The sequence below is a fragment of the Magnolia sinica genome, chromosome 8, assembly GCF_029962835.1.
Source record: "Magnolia sinica isolate HGM2019 chromosome 8, MsV1, whole genome shotgun sequence".
Lineage (NCBI taxonomy): Eukaryota > Viridiplantae > Streptophyta > Magnoliopsida > Magnoliales > Magnoliaceae > Magnolia > Magnolia sinica.
The window spans coordinates 25541358-25558524 of record NC_080580.1 but is presented as its reverse complement, the minus strand read 5'-3'; positions in this window follow the sequence as shown (position 1 = coordinate 25558524).

Below are 17167 nucleotides of genomic sequence, written 5' to 3'. Positions count from 1 at the left end.
GTTCCAAAACATCACTTATGCAACATATTTAATGATGGATGTATGTTGACTGTATTAGTGCATAAAACATGGAATAGATTAAGCCAAAACACATATATGATTCAGGGACAAGTGAATAAAGCAAGCGGAAGACTTATAGGAAAACATGTGTACAAGTGTAAATCCCTGAATTACATATACAAGCCAGATCGTTTGAAAGTGTTATGTAACAAAATTATAAGTATCAATTACATCGTTTCAGTTCCAAAAATATAATCCCAGAGATCCCGCGCAACAGACCGAGGCTCGCTAGAACCCGTCTGAAAACTGCATATAGGAGAAGGCAGCCTCGTCGTCATCCAGCTCCAGCTCTGCCTCAGACGTCGCATCCACATCTGCAACATCAGGGCCTAAGACAGAGTCTGGTGGGTGTGTAACACCGCCCCAGAAACGTGGGAGTGAGTGATCAACTCAGTGGAACAATAAGGCACTGGTTAACATGTTATCAGTTCAATCAAATAGTAATGATAAAGCAGAACAATTAAATAAATCCTAAGTACTCTTATTAATGCAAGGATGAATGCAATATGATGCGTGCCCTCACGCGTACACCCTCAGCGTCTTCATCTTACGTTACGCATGACATCGCCTCAAAGTGCGCCACATCTATAAAGCACATGCAAATGCGGTGCATGGATATGATTACCAAGTTGTTATTAGTCCGTTTCACACAACAGGATTGGGAAGCTAAGATACCTTCCTCATGTCACCATCCAAACAGTAATCCATACTAGGGTCGTCAATCCTAGACATATCATACAATCATACATTTGAGGTCGTAGCAAAGGGCTCGTCACCAATCAATGCACGCCTTTCATGCCCTTACTACCACAATTCGGCTCGTCACCTCCTTGCGGTATCCGGGTATACTCGAGGTCACTACAAAGGGCTCGTCACCAATCAATGTAAGCTGACAGCACGAATATAGTGTCCCATACCACCATAATCGGCTCACGAGTTTAGTTGCTCATTGGTCACTACGGGGAGGCTCATCACCCCAGCGTAGGCCGACAGCTCGACCACGGTGTCCCATACCACCATGTCCGGCTCATGAGTCTTAGTGGATCAAGTACCATAGTTAACAGGATTTCACTGGTAAGTTCGGTATCCTAGATTCAAACAGTAGCGTCCATACATGGTTAACATACATCGGATAATCGGGTTATTTGATGAACTCGACTAGCACAAGCGCACGTTGAATTGAGCGACATGGAGTGCGCAAACACTCCGCGTGGCCAAACCACTGCCGACAACTCTAATACGACTCGAGTTCGTCTAATACGTCCTACGTGGCGAAAGCAATCTCAACCACGAATGTAAGGTCAATTACCGATTTCCTGAACTAAGACATAGTCCCAAACACCTTACACTACTACAGATACTCATATGGATTGTAAGACAGTAATGGAACAACAACTCAAATCATGGTACATACACATCTGAAGAATATCAACTTAACATAAATGTAAGCATAGGAGATGCTTGAATTTAAATAACTTGGAAAGTAACTGCATAAAGGAAATCATGCGCATCAATAGGAGTATTGAGAATCACTTCTCAACGCCCATAATTCGTGTAATCAGTTACACTTAGGTCATTCATGCATTTCTACAAACACTTAGCATACATGGAAACAACATACATGACGTATGTTGGAATACATGCACTTAGACAATTCCTTTTACCAAGGAGTTGTCATACATGCATCTAGCATACATACATGACAAATAATCATGGCAAACACAAGTGCGTATTTTATACGTATACGGTACTTTATAAATACACTTAAAATACACAAATCTCAATATAGCACATGCATATCAGGAAAGCAATGTAAACATAACATTTGGCATGTGAAATCTCATCCATAACAAGAATAAATCACTAACTGGGATTGAAAGCCTTGAAAACCATAACCTATACGCTTAAAGTCCTCACCTTAAGCAAAGAAAGGAACACCGAACTGATTTAGACGAGTTGTCTTCATCAACGGCGTTAGAATACCCTAAAATAAGGATAGAAATGAGATACAAGAACACCAAGTCTAGTCTAAGCTCTAACACAGGTTAGGGTTAGGTTAACTTACCCCAAAAGAACTTAGAATCGTCAGAAGAACGATTCAAAGTGAAGGTTCAAAGATGAAGAAGAACAAGGAAGAATCCAAGATGATTCACCAACTTATCTCTCTCACTTTCTCTCTCTTTTCCACTCTCTTTCCAAGCTAGGGTTAGAGAAAATCGTATGGAAAAGAGGGCTAGGGTTTAAGGACTATAAATAGGCCTTTATTTGACGAAAATAACCCCAGGGTCAAGGTATACTTAGGTTATAACCAAAGTAAGCCTTCCTCGATCCAACGAAGCACTTCTGGTGGGTCTATAACCACGAAAGGTCGGACTTAAGCTCCTTGACCATGGATCTAGGTCAAGTAGAGTTTTCATACCGACCGGCTCTTCAGATCAGCCGTGGCGGACCGCACTCAATTCAACGGTCACTGAATCTCGATAAGGTCCACAAGCACTAGGATATGCCTGGGCCAACTATCCTGATCAGAGGGTGAAATTGGGTCAGAATCCAACGGTCAGAATGCTTAAAATCGTCGCGCAAGCGACACGACTCAGATTTCAATAAAAGCTTAATAAATTCCAACCGTTTTCACACTCTTCACTCCGAGCTCAAGCAAATCGACCCAGAACATCAGATCAACTTGATTTTCGAGGGGATGACCAAGCCCAACTCGATGACCGCAACAGCCTAAGATCATCGCCATCGGACTTTCGACGCGCGGTCCAGGTCCGATCCAGATCTTTCAAAAATTCCCCAGAACAACTGGATTTAGCGATGGATCCCAGATTTCAGAGTAACGTAGCGCTCACTAATCTACACGTTTAGAGCCATGCAGATACAATTTAAAGTGATTGATGCGGATTTCACAAGCAATCGAGTAAAGCGCTAAATACCCCAAAACAATTACTTAAGGAAAGATTAGCACAAAAATTCCAAGGTCGTTACAGAAAAGATCTTCAATGTCATCGAATGGTTCTCGATGACACAGTCTTTATGATTTTTGCGCTTATTCTTTCGACTTCCTTCTCCACTTGGTTTTCTTAGATCTTGGAGTCTTAAAATCTTCACTCTTAGTCTCCAAAGATCCCTTCTTTGAGCATTAAATCCATGCTTTTAGCATTCTTTTCAATCCAAGCCCTTAAATCCACCTTGCAATACAAACACATGTAAAATATACCATTAAGAAATATTATGTTTGTAAAATCAAGAGATAAATGGGGGATAATATGCAATATTTGACCCTCAATAGTAGGACAAGCAAATGATGCGTGTACGGGTGCTTTTGGGGAGTATGAGTAGCTAGATGATCTGGTGGCTCTCCATTTCAGATTTCCTTCATGTTTAGTTTATACTTTCATGTATCTTAAAGACTTAAGATACTGTGTTGTATAAGTTTTTGGGTAACCACTCGAAATCTTGGTTATGTATATTTGGACTCTCTCTTATACTTGATTTTTTTTATTCCGTTAAAATTGTTAAATTTAATTTTTAAAAAATGTACATGAAATTGGTTATCTTTAAAGGTTAACACTCAGGTTCTTGGAAAATGAGTAGTGTACTCGGGTTGCGGGAACCGGAGTGTTACAGATGGTATCAGAGAGAGTCTAGACAAACCTTGCCTTTCGGAAATGAACTTATACAAACTTGAAATGTCTTAAGTTAGGAATTTGGAATTAGAGACTTCAACTTAAGTGAACCTCCTCCAAACTTAGAAAAATTTTAAGAATGTAGAGACTTAAACATAAGTCTCTATTATGAACTATCAAGGAAATTGTCTGGACTTAGAAACTAAACCTAGGTACCCTTAGAAAATTATTAGTATGGCCATTCAAACTTGTGAAATTCCCTTAGAATTAGGAAAGAAATTGAGAACAGATGGACTTAATCATTAGGTTCCTTAAAATTTTTAGGTCTAATTATTTGAACGTAGAAACTAAACTTAGATACTGTGGGAGAACAAATACCCACCATGACGTATATTAGTTTGAATATAATTACTCCCTAAATGTAAGGAATCGTACTATGAATTTGTTTCGACAAGAAACAAATGTATTCAATTTGGGAGAATTATTTTACTCAATAATAACGAAGAAAGAGTGAAGAGAACAATCACTATATTTTATTTATTTTGAATTCGTTTAAATCCTTTCTCTCCTTTGATTTCAAAATAAAGTATTTACATAATGGACACAAATATTAAATATTCTAATGTTAATTTCTGCAGCATTTCAGATCGTATCATAATCTTCAGTATGGATGTGTCGCTGTGCGGGAACAATATTCATCCTAATTGATTCCATGCTCCTAAGATACTTTGATCATTCAAACCAGATTAGGGTTCTTTTTTATCCTTTCAAGATGATTAATCCTCATTTGAACTGACTATCCGCATAGTGGACCCATTGTATGGACATGTCCATTGTGCGCACTCATTGTGCGGACCACCCATTGTACGCCCTTTCTGTTGTATAGGCTGCCCACTATGCACCCTTCTCTGTTGTGTGATCAACCCATTGTGCACTGCACAACGAACACTTCCAGTACATGGGTTCTTCTGAAATCTAGACTCTTCTCTACTGCTCTAATGATGTTCGAATGAATGAACCGTAGAGGATAACAGGGTATTTATAGCCTTTCGCACATGTGAACCCTTCACCAAAGACTGATTGTGTGTATATACCCATTGTGCGGTCATGCCCATTGTGCATCACATAATGATATTTACAACGCAACTTCTGTTGTGTGCTGCACAATGATACTTCCAAAGCAGCTTCTGTTATGCGTTGCACAACGACAATTCCAAAGCAACTTCTATTGTGCGCCACACAACAAGTGTTGTAAAACTTTGTCTTCTTCAAAACTTTCCTTCTCTTCTTCTGATTAGTTTTTATGCCTTAACAGATACCCCCTTGATCCTTCATTTCTGAATTTCTGTCTTTAAAGTGAAAATGTAGGATCAATCTTGACAAATTTCATTCTATTTCCTTTTTACGTTATCAGTCCTGTGTCTTAGTATCTTGTCATTCAATAGGATCCCACGGTCCTCCCGGTCGAATTCCAGTGACCCACGACCTATAGATATCATTTGCGCACAACCTTAAGTCGCATCCTGTAAACCTGAGCTGACTCAACCCGAGACCTATGACATTTTGGCCGCATCGTCACCGCAGTTCTAACATTGTGTCTCGTGCGTCAATGCGTCGCTTAGATCATATGATATGGCCCGTGCATTATTATGGCCGTGGACCGCACATTTCGGGACCCACTTATCCTAAATGGCACCATTCCCTAGGCTATCATGAGGGTGATATCATCACCCCATGCTTGCTAGGTAATGATGGCCTCTCTTCCCCATGTTCTTACAAATCCATCATTTCCTTACAAGTCATAATCACCTTACAACTAATCATTGCTTAGCTAAGAGAGCTAGCTATCTCTCTCTTATCTCTCTCCCTCCCTCTTTCTTCCTCATTTTCTCATCCTCTATTGCAACTAGAGAGCTTGGGACATCCTAACCCATCTCCATATCCAGCCCTCTTCCACCTATCTTCCCCACCAATCCAACCATCAAAAGCCCACTTCACCATTAATAGAGCTTCATAGGAGCATTGAAGCATAAGGGAAGAAGAAGAAGTTGAAGATCCAAGGTGGGTGCATGTTTACAACTAGATCTTTCTTTCCTTTCTTAGATCTTTGGTTCTTATTACACGGGAGCATGTAGGACCCACCAATCATTAGTGGAGATCCTACTTGATCCCTTGGACGTGGTCAATGGCCCATCCTTGTTGCATACATGATCCATGATGGGGCCATTCTCCATGGACCCCATCATGATGTTTTGATTTAATCCATAGCCTTGATGGGTCACCTAGACATTAATTTTATGACCTTAGATTTTTTTTTTTTGATATATATGTAGGGCCATGCAATGCATGGGACCCATCTTGATGAATGTATGATGTATGTTGAAGATCCTAGAGGGGACCATAGTGGCGGGGCCCCTCCATCACACATTTTTCTTTCTCTCTCTTTCCCCCTCTCTCTCTCTTGATCCTTTGTATGATGGTCCACCAGATGCATGTTGCTGTCTAAACATGGGACGCCCACACATCCAGATTTTTAGAGTCACCTTGCTGCCCATTTTCGGGTCAATATGGATGAGGAAAGACAAAAGGATCAGCTTAATTTTCTGGATGGGTGGCCCACCCACGTGGACCCCTTGCATAATGTATGTATTTTTATCAATGTCAACCGCCCATGGGGCCCACCTTGCTGACGTCTGTTGAGGGTCAAATATTGCATATTGGACCCCATCTATTTGTTGTTTTTATGAACATGATAATGCTTAATGTTGGATTTTAATCATGTTCGTGTTGCAAGGTGAATTCAAGAGCTTGGATTGAAAATGATGCTAAAAGTATGGATTTAACACTCAAGAATCACCAAAGCCAAGATTGGATCTGATGAAACCAAGAATGAAGAATTCACATACTGAATATCCAAGAAAATTAAGTTAAGAATGAAGAAAATCAGAGTTTTAAAGTGAAATTTGGCCATCTTCCACTAGTCCTAGCTCCGGCTCAACCAGTCCTGTGTATGCTCGACCAGTCTTGGCCTTAGCTCGACCAGTCCTGGCTACGCGTAACCAGTCTTGGGCTCTACTCGACCGATCGAGGCTTGACTGATCGAAGGTGTCTCGACTCGAACTCCAGCGAGTAAAACCTCATAATTCCTATCTTGCTAGATCAGTTGAAGGAGACCCTCATCCCATGACCGGTTGATGATGGCCTAAGACTAGTCGAGGGTTACTCAATTTTTGCGCGGATTGTATAAATTTGAGATGGTTTTCAAAATTTTCCACTTGGTGCGAAAGTCTAAGGCATAAAACTATAAATAGGGGTCCCTAGGGCACCCATAGGCATCATCTAGGGTTTGGGGAGTGGAGCGAAAGCATGAAGAAGCAGTCATCAAGAGTTTTCTTCCATTTTATTAGTAGTTTGTATGCTTTTCTTAAGAGTTCTTAGTTCAATCATGCCTATGGTTGGCTAAACCTCGTAGCTAGGGCTTAGAGGTGAAGCTTATAGCGTGATTAAGATATTTTCTTTGTTTTGGTTCATGTTTTGTTGAACTCTCTTGGATTCTAGTTTGATTATGAAGGAATATTTTTAGTTTTTAATGGTTTGTTGTGACAAATTACAATGGATCTACGATAGCTTGAGATATCTTCTTTTCCTGAATCGAGATTATGAAATTAATAAGTCCTATTGTTCACCATTGTCCCTTGGGCATGGTAGGGTGATGAAATCCTTCATAACTTTCACAATTCTCTTATGATTATTGTGGGATTGGTAAATCATGTTGTTTGCCTTGTCTCCTGGACATGGTTTGGTGATGCAATTACTTCCAAATCTTCACCACTCTCATCCATTGATGATTAGATCAATGCGAAGTTCAGAGATCTGACAAATCTCTTCTTACCAATTAGATAGGATAGGACTCTGATTCCAGTTGTGTCCTTGAATCATGCAAGGTAGCTTCCCAATTGCTAAAAGTGGATCCTTGGCACCCTAGTTATTACCTTTTAATTTATTAGTTTTTAATTAATCTATTCACAATTACTCTCTATATTTCCAGATTTAGATTTTCATCTACTTCTAGTTCTAGTTCTAGTTCTTTCAGAAAAGTACAAGATTAGTCCATGTGGATTCAACCTCGGTCTCACCGAGATTATTACTACATTGCAACCTTACACTTGGGGTTGTGAACAAGTTTTTGGCATCGTTGCCATGGATTAATGGTTGCATTTTTCTGAGATTAGCTAGTTTTAGAATTAAGTTAAGATTAGGGTTTTTCTATTTTTAGATTAGGGTTCACTACCAAAAAAAGGGGCAAAAGATACAAACTACGTTATTTTTTTGCTACGGATATAAACCGTAGCTAATATTACTACGGTTTTAATCCGTAGCTAAAATGTTGCTACACCATTCCTAATTAACGGTGGTGTAAGGGGCCCTATGGGGCTTAAAAATATATATATGTTATATCTAAGCAGTCCCTCTATTTTGAAATATTATTTTAGAATAGGGAATAAAAACTCAAGGAGTTCGAAGGCTCAAGTGGACCACACGGTAGGAAACATGGAGATTAAATCATATTTGCTTCCTATGGTGTGGTCCACTTGGGTGTTCAATCTACTTTAATTTTGGGATCATGAACTAAAATAATTTATTAAAATTAATGATCGGAATGGATAACCCAAATACATCATGGTGGGCCCCACAGAGCTCTTGATAGGACCGTTTAGCTCTGTCTCACGAAAGGACGCCCAAAATTGGGTGCGTGCTAAAAAACGGAGGCGCGCCCAATACTCTCTCTCTCTCTCTATCCGTTCCCGAATCCTCTGTCCCTCCATTCCCCAATCCTCTCTCTCCCTCCCGGTCTCTGCTCCATCTTCTCATTCTCCTCGCTCTCTCTCCAATGCATCTCCACCCTCTCTATCTCTCTCTCTCTCCCACTCTTCTTCTCAACCCAAACCCAAACCCTCCTCTCCCAACATCCATGCCCTGGGATGGCGCTCTCTCCTTTGTTCGATTGATAGTCCAAGGCAAAAATCATGTCCGGAGATCGGGAAAGGCCCGAAGCTCCGCAGGTGCGAGGTGCGTGTAGTGGTATTTTCGTACTTCTTATTCTGGGTGTGTCGTTTTTCGATGGAAATTAGGGTTTCGAGGGAGTGATCGGCGGTAAAAAAATCAGGTATACTATTCTTCCTTCATTTCCTTTCTTGCAATCTATGTTGAATTGAGATTTGATCGGAATTAGGTTTATCTTTGTTGAATTCCTTGTTCTGTTTTTTGAAATGTTGATTTATTGTTTTAGTGGAGAGATTATTGATTGTAGAAATGAGTCCTTCTTGGTTATGAGATCATTAAGGATAAAAGCTTCTTCAATGATCTGATTTACATGATTTTTGGTTATTATATTTACAATAATGATGCCAACTGTGGTAGCATTAATGATGCCTTGAGGTTGTTTGGTAAAATGCCTGAGAGAAGGTATTTATAGCTTTTCCACAGCTTTTGAAGTACTCAATCTCATGGGCTAATGTTTGTTTCTTTTGACTTTAAATATTAGACAGGTAAATAACGGTAAGTTCAGGCAAGAATATAAAAAAGTGTCATTTCTTCCCCATTTGTGGTAAGTTCCCACAAGAACATGTAGGGTCAGATTTACTTTTCAGGTTACTGTACAAACCTAATTAGTATATCAAATATAAATGGTTCCAAAAGCTTCGTTGCATGACTGACAAGCCTAAAGTCTGCTTATGTTAGAATTCTAAGCTTCCCTGGAAAAAAGAGAATGCCTATGCTTCTTCCTATAAATAATCTAGTTAATGACTGAACTTTACTTTTTAAACTAAAAAAATGGTTTAAAGAAGCTCAGGCTATTCAGCTATGAATGTTTTACTCCTTGCTCAATCTTAGATATGATGGTTGACTAATTGGTACTGTTCTAACATTTGCAAGGTAAGTGGTTGTTCATGGATATTACTACGTTAATGTGTGGTTTCTTAGTATTCATGTGTAATTCTTATGGGCCATGCCTAATATCTGTTGTTTTGGGGCCATCGATCTTACCCAAGGCCATGGTTTATGGTTGAGTTTAGAAGTTAGGAACTCAAGAAAAAGTGCAGTAAGGCAATTATTTATGATTCCATAGAAATGGAGAAATAAAAAAGTTTTCCTTATTCTTCCTTCCCCTGTTGTTGCAGGAATTGGTCAAATGAGATCTAGACATTGCTTATGGTTTTATTTTGAAATATAAAATATCTTAGAAAATGATCTTTTTGGACGGTTTTAGGTTCCCTCTCTTAAATTATAGAATAAATGGCATGAATTATTCAGGATGTTTTCTGAATCAAGAATAGTCCACAATTTAAAAATTCATGAATCTGGCATCATTGTTTGTTGTGGAGCCACTTTCTTATAGAGAACCCAACCATAACCATCTTTGTCATATGATGTATTAAACAAAAGTGCTAACTTCTGTAACTCAATCAGATCAATCAGAAATTGTGCCTATTTTTATTCAATGTATCTTCTTCCAAGTTGCACCTGTATGTGGGAAGGTTCTCTTTTTCTGTTTGTAACATTATTTTGATGTGGTCATTTCTATATGTATATTTACTTTTGGAAAGTCAATTTTGAGTTTTTAAACCATGAAATAGAAGATAATAGAATTTCAAGCGGGCACCAGAGAATTGCATTATTCAAAAAGTTGGGAGCTCACTACTTGAGTATTATTGCAATGAAGAAAATGAGTGTACAGAGAGGGGTTCCTCATGTGACTGAAGTGGAAACAAACTACATAACCATTATAAATAACAAGCCCACCAATAAAATGATATAACCAGACCACCACCTTACACTGGACCCTGGATACATACCAAGCATAACAACAACCATCCAAACCGCCAACTCAGACCAACCATAAAGCATACCATTTTGCAGCAGGAAGACATCAAAAGCTGGTTTTTACACAATCATCTGTAATAAAATTCTTCTCACTGCATAACATCAAGAAACTTCTGCAGAATCTAGAAAAACAAATTACACCAACATCTCCAAATAACGATCTTCACATACAATCTTTTAAAAACAAAGGAGACAAATTAAATTATCTCTTTATTGTACAAATAAGAAAATTTTCTGTCTAACTAAACAAGAACCCACACAACAAGCCAAATGGAGCCTAAGCCCCTTTTTAACTTCGCCAATGCAACTCCTTGCATTGCCAGTCCTAAGCCCAGGTATCAAAGTGAGTTGTGTACTTTTCATTCCTTTTTCGAGAGACACTTTTAAAATGCTTGATGGTTAATTTCAAGAGTTTTCCAATAAAACGTATTAGTAATGACTTCTTCTGCTACCATCTGAGGACCTCAAAGGCCCAACTAACTTGAGATTTTTATATGTAGGCTGATGTATTTTCAGCCCCACAGATCAATGTTTCCACTGCATGGTTCAATATTGAAATGGTAAAGTTTTTAACTATTTATTTTATCTTTGTTTTTTCCTATTCTTCATAAATAATTTGATGTCTTAGTCTCCTGTCATTACTAGCTAGTTTTGTCACTATTTGTACATATGTCAATCTCATGAGTCTTACTTTTAGTAATTTTCTTACACTGTAGTGATTATCAGAAGTAGTGGGCCATCATTGAAAGATTACCCTTGTAGTGAGTCTAGGTACATGTTTTCTTCCCTTCTGTTGGTATTTTCTTCTACCTTTACATTTGAAGACTCGCCTAAGTCTTTGTTTGGCTTGACTCGATATTTAAGAAATGGCTTGAGTGACATTGTAGTGCAATATGTTTCTATGATCTAGGTCTTCCCAGTTTTTTTTGAAAATCTGCCATCTTTATGTTTTTTTTCATTTTCCGCCTGATTCTATCTTCTGCCGATTGTATTAAAATGCAAGATGGGAGAGGACAAGGATCTTTCAGTTATGACGAACGTGGATTTGCAAAAGCTGTTCCCAGGCCAGAAGGTAAGAGAATAATACACCCAGGTGAACTTGAATCATATGCATGACATGTCACATATCACAACATTGGCAACATGTCCATCTAATTTAAGACATGCGCTGTAAATGCATTTTGGCTGAAAAGATACTTTCTTTCACATTGACTTAAAAGATATTGAGAGCTTTTTTCTTTCTTTTTTTTCAAGCAGATACTTTCTTCCACATTGACTGAAAAGATATTAAGAGCTTTTTTTTTCTTGTTGAATTTGTGCCAAGAGAGTTCCACTTCTCTTTGTTTTTTACGGGGTGCATTTGCGTAGGAAATACTTCTAACGTTAGATTGATGAGATAAATAAAGGAATGACAACTAAGTGCTACCTTCATTTAATCCCTTAACTATTGTACCTAGGGGACATTTACCTCTGATGTTAGATTAACTGGTAGAGTATGAGGCCCTTCAAGGTCTCTAGCTACAACAGTCCTTGTAAGTTGCAAAGACAAAATCATCAGTTTAAAAAAAAATTTCTTTCTTTCTTTATATGGGTGAGGCGATAAAAATCCAATCATCTAAACTGCCAATCTGCCATTTAAAAGCCAACCCCAAATTGCTGGGACATAGGCTAAGAAGATGATAAGACAACTAAAGACCTGTTTGGATTGATGTATGTTTAGAAAGGAAATCACCAGATCTGAGGAAAACTGTGGATAGCATCATCAGTGGAAAAGAATCCTACAAAAGGTGGTTTGTTTTAGTCTTGGTGATTTCCAGGGGAAAATACAATGGTCAATGGTTAAAAAGTGAAATATGAGGATTCACAAGTTTTAGAAGTTTTTTGGGAGAAATGGAAACATTACCTTATTGTCACAATAGATGGAAAATGTCACATCAATGGAAAACATCTTTTCCATGGTCACTTTTAGAATTCCACCAATTGAAACATGGTCTAAAGGTTACATTCTTAACATTTTTGCAAATACATTAAAAGAAGTTGTTTCCGAAGACTGATTTAAAAAATCATATGATATGACTTAATATCATCCAAGTTGTATCAGTTTCAGTCTGAAACAAAACGAGTAGCCACAACCGTACGGTAATTAAATGGGACCAAGTCAGGGCGAGTCATACCCGTTTTGGTCCCCAGGCAAGTCACATTCAAAATGGCTACTTAAATCCATGCCAAAGACAGGCTCTTCTAACACAAAGTCACATACGTCATTGATTGGGCAACACAAAGTCGCATACATCATTAATCAGAATTACATGAACAAATTAGGCCTCGATGCCTTGAATGTTGTCTTAAGCTTCCTAGTTGGTGGCCTAACCTTCTTGAACAACAACGGGAACTTAATTTTGGAATCATGAAATTGTTTGGTATTCTCTCTCTTGCAAAGCGAGTCAGGTATGGTAGCTGTCTTGATGATCTGAATGCAAGGAGACCTTACCCTGTGGCAAGAAGCCATCTCGTCATACATCTGCTCAACAACACCATTAAGATGTAAAGGATCTCATCTCTCTTTTCTTTTTCTTTTTTTAAATTGAATTTGTTTATGTCTGAAGTTGTTTGTTTACTGTATTCTTCTCTTGTTTAGAATGATATGTCAAAAATCAAGAAGGTGATTGAAGAGCTTGATGAAAAGAAGAAAGAAACACTAAAAGTTACTCAGGTTAAAGTGAGCAAGTGAGTTAACACTTCTCTGCTTTCATGTTCCAGTTCATATTTTGTTTTCTTTCTAGTTGAAAATCAAGAATGCCATTTATGTATTTGCTCGAAATTAATGGAGCAGACCCGGATGTGCGTCGGAGCTATTCGGATGAGCGGGGGTCCCTGGAAGGTGGGAACCGCTGTTATGACCATGATGAAGCTGTCCATTTTCTATGGACAGCATTAGAGGGGCTGGCCATTTGGACAGGCCATGTTTATGTATTTACTTGAAATTGATGGAGCAGACTCGGATATGCGTCGGAGCTATCCGGATGTTGAGCGGGGGTCCCTGGAAGATGGGAACCGCTGTTATGACCATGATAAAGCTGTCAATTTCCTATAAATAGCATTGGAAGGGCCTGGCCAATTGGAGCAGGCCGTGTTTATATCTGTATTTGCAGGGACCACACCCTTAACCTATAACCTAAATCTATTCTCAAATCCCAAAACCTATAACCTAAACCTTAACCTAAACCTATAACCTATAACCTATAACCTGAACATATAACCTAAACTCAATTCCTTAAACCTTAACCTATAACCAAACCTAAACCTATACTTGTAACCTAAACCTAAACCTATAACAAAATCTATAACCTACACTTATAACCTAAACCTAAACGTATAACCTAAAACCTAAACCTAAACCTAAAACCTAAATGTATTCTCAAATCCGAACCTAAACCATAACCCAATTTCCTAAACCTAAACATTAACCTATTGTCAATTCCCTAAACCGTAACCTACAACCGAACCTAAACCTAAACCTTTAACCTACACTTATAACATAAACCTAAACCTGTAACCTTAACCTAAACGTAAAACCTAAACCTAAACCTAAACCCGATCCCGAACCCGAATCTGAATCCCTAAATCCTTAACCTAAACCTAAAACCCAAACGTAAACCCGATCTTGAACCCGAACCTAATTTCCTATACCTAAACCTTAACGTATTCTCAAATCCCTAAACTTAAACCTACACCTAGTCCTAATCTCAACTCCCTAACCTAAACCTAAACCTAAACTAGAGAACTCAAACCTAAACTCGATCCCGAACCCGAACCCAATTTCCTAAACCTAAACTTATAAGCTTAACCTAAACCTATTATCAAATCCCAAAACCTATAACCTAAAACCTAAACCTTGACCTATAACCTAAACCTTAACCTATAACCTAACCTTAACCTATAACCTAAACCTATAAACTAAAACCTAAACCTAAACCTAAAATCTAAATGTATTCTCAAATCCCTAAACCTAAACCTACACCTAATCCTAATCTTAACGCCCTAACCTAAACCTAAACCTAAACTTGAAAACCCAAACCTAAACCCGATCCCGAACCCGAACCCGATTTCCTAAACCTAAACCTTAACCTATTCTTAATTCCCCAAAGCTTTAACATATAACCAATAACCTATAACCTATAACCTAAACCTAAACCTAAACCTAAACCTACAACTTTAACCTAAACTAAAACCTATAACCTAAACCTTAACCTATAACCTATAACCTAACGTAAACCTAACCTAAACCTATAACTTATAACCTACACCTAAACCTAACCTAAACCTATAACCTTAACCTAAACCTAAAACCTAAATGTATTCTCAAATCCTTAAACCTAAACCTACATCTAATCCTAATCTCAACTCCTTAACCTAAACCTAAACTTGAAAACCCAAACTAAACCCGATCTCAAACCCGAACCTGATTTCCTAAACCTAAACCTTAACCTATTCTCAACTCCCTAAAGCTATAACCTATAACCTATAACCTAAACCTCAACCTTAACCTAAACCTAAACCTATAACCTTAACCTAAACTAAAACCTATAACCTTAACCTTAACCTATAACCTAACCTAAAACCTAAACCTAAACCTATAACTTAAAACCTAAACCTAAACCTAAAACCTAAATGTATTCTCAAATCCCTAAACCTAAACCTACACCTAATCCTAATCTCAACACCATAACATAAACCTAAACCTAAGCTTGAAAACTCAAACCTAAACCCGATCCTGAACCCGAACCTGATTTCCTAAACCTAAACCTTAACATATTCTCAATTCCCTAAAGCTATAACCTATAACCTAAACCTAAAACCTAACCCTAAACCTAAAACCTAAACGTATTCTCAAATCCTTAAACCTAAACCTACACCTAATCCTAATCTCAACTCCTTAACATAAACCTAAACTTGAAAACCCACGTTAAACCCGATCTCAAACCCGAACCCGATTTCTTAAACCTAAACCTCAACCTATTCTCAATTCCCTAAAGCTATCCTAAACCTAAACCTAAACCTTAACTTAAACCTAAACCAAAACCTATAACCTATAACCTATAACCTAACCTTAACCTAAACCTAAAGCCTAAACCTAAACCTAAACCTAAACCTATAACCTAAAACCTAAACCTAAACCTAAAACCTAAATGTATTCTCAAATCCCTAAACCTAAACCCACACCTAATCCTAATCTCAACTCCCTAACCTAAACCTAAACCTACACCTAATCCTAATCTCAACTCCCTAACCTAAACCTAAACCTAAACTTGAAAACCCAAACCTAAACTCGATCCCGAACCCGAACCTGATTTCCTAAACCTAAACCTTAACCTATTCTCAATTCCCTAAAGCTATAACTTATAACCTATAACCTAAACCTAACCTAAACCTATAACCTTAACCTAAACCTTAAACCTAAACCTAAACCTAACCTAAACCTAACCTAAACCTATAACCTTAACCTTAACCTAAACCTAAACCTAAACTTATAACCTTATCCTAAACCTAGGTTTTGAGTTTAAAAGTCCATCCTAGGTTTGAACACATTACTCATGTTGGATTTTGCCATAGTTTAGAAGATTTGTAGGTACATTTTTTATTTCTCCATATATAAGTGTTTTTTTTTTGTCTTTCTTCCTTTTGAGATGTGTATAAAGGCATGCTTGATTGATTGTGTTTACAAATGTTGTTTTATACAGGCTGACAAACTAATGAAGTCAGTGGAGGATGGAAGTGATCTTGTGTCAAAGTCCACAAAAGTTACATCTGCAATTTCAAGGAAAGAAGAAGCTCTATCTTCTACATTTGCTGAAATTGACCGTTTGAAGGAAGAAAATTATGTAAAAATGTGAGCATTATGGAATGCATATAGAGGGTGTTTACTGTGTTGGAGTGTATTTGTTTCTTGTACATGAGGGCACGCCTCAGTTGTAATTCTTATGATAGGTTGAGCAAAGTGAAGTATTGTTTATTTAGAAATGTGCATGTAGGATGCATTGTATGATTTGATTGCTATTTGTAATAAACGCATCGTTTCATTTTTTTCTGATTGCATTTTATGTGCTATTTCTATCAGTATTAAGCTTAGATGAGTTATCAATGACAGTAGGTTCTTGCTATGGAAACAGGTCGTATTATGACAATTTTTTTAAAAATAGCTAGAAATATAATCCGTAGCTATAGCTACGGCTTTTGTCTGTAGCTATTAGTATCTATTGCTACGGATATTATTGGTGCTATTGGTATCTACTGCTACAGATAAAATCCCTTTTGCTACGAATTATATCTGTAGCACGTCCACTGCAATTGATGGGGTAGTTAAAGCTATTGCTACGGATATTATCCGTAGCTATTGGTATCTCCTGCTACGGATAATATCCGTAGCTATTGTACCTATTACTACGGATATAGTCCGTAGCAATTGGTACCTTTTGCTACGGATATAGTCCGTAGCTAGACCTTTAGCTACCCCACTAATAGCGGCGGACGTGCTACAGATATAATCCGTAGCAAAAGGGCTTTTGCTACGGTTTTTGGCCGTAGCCTTTGCC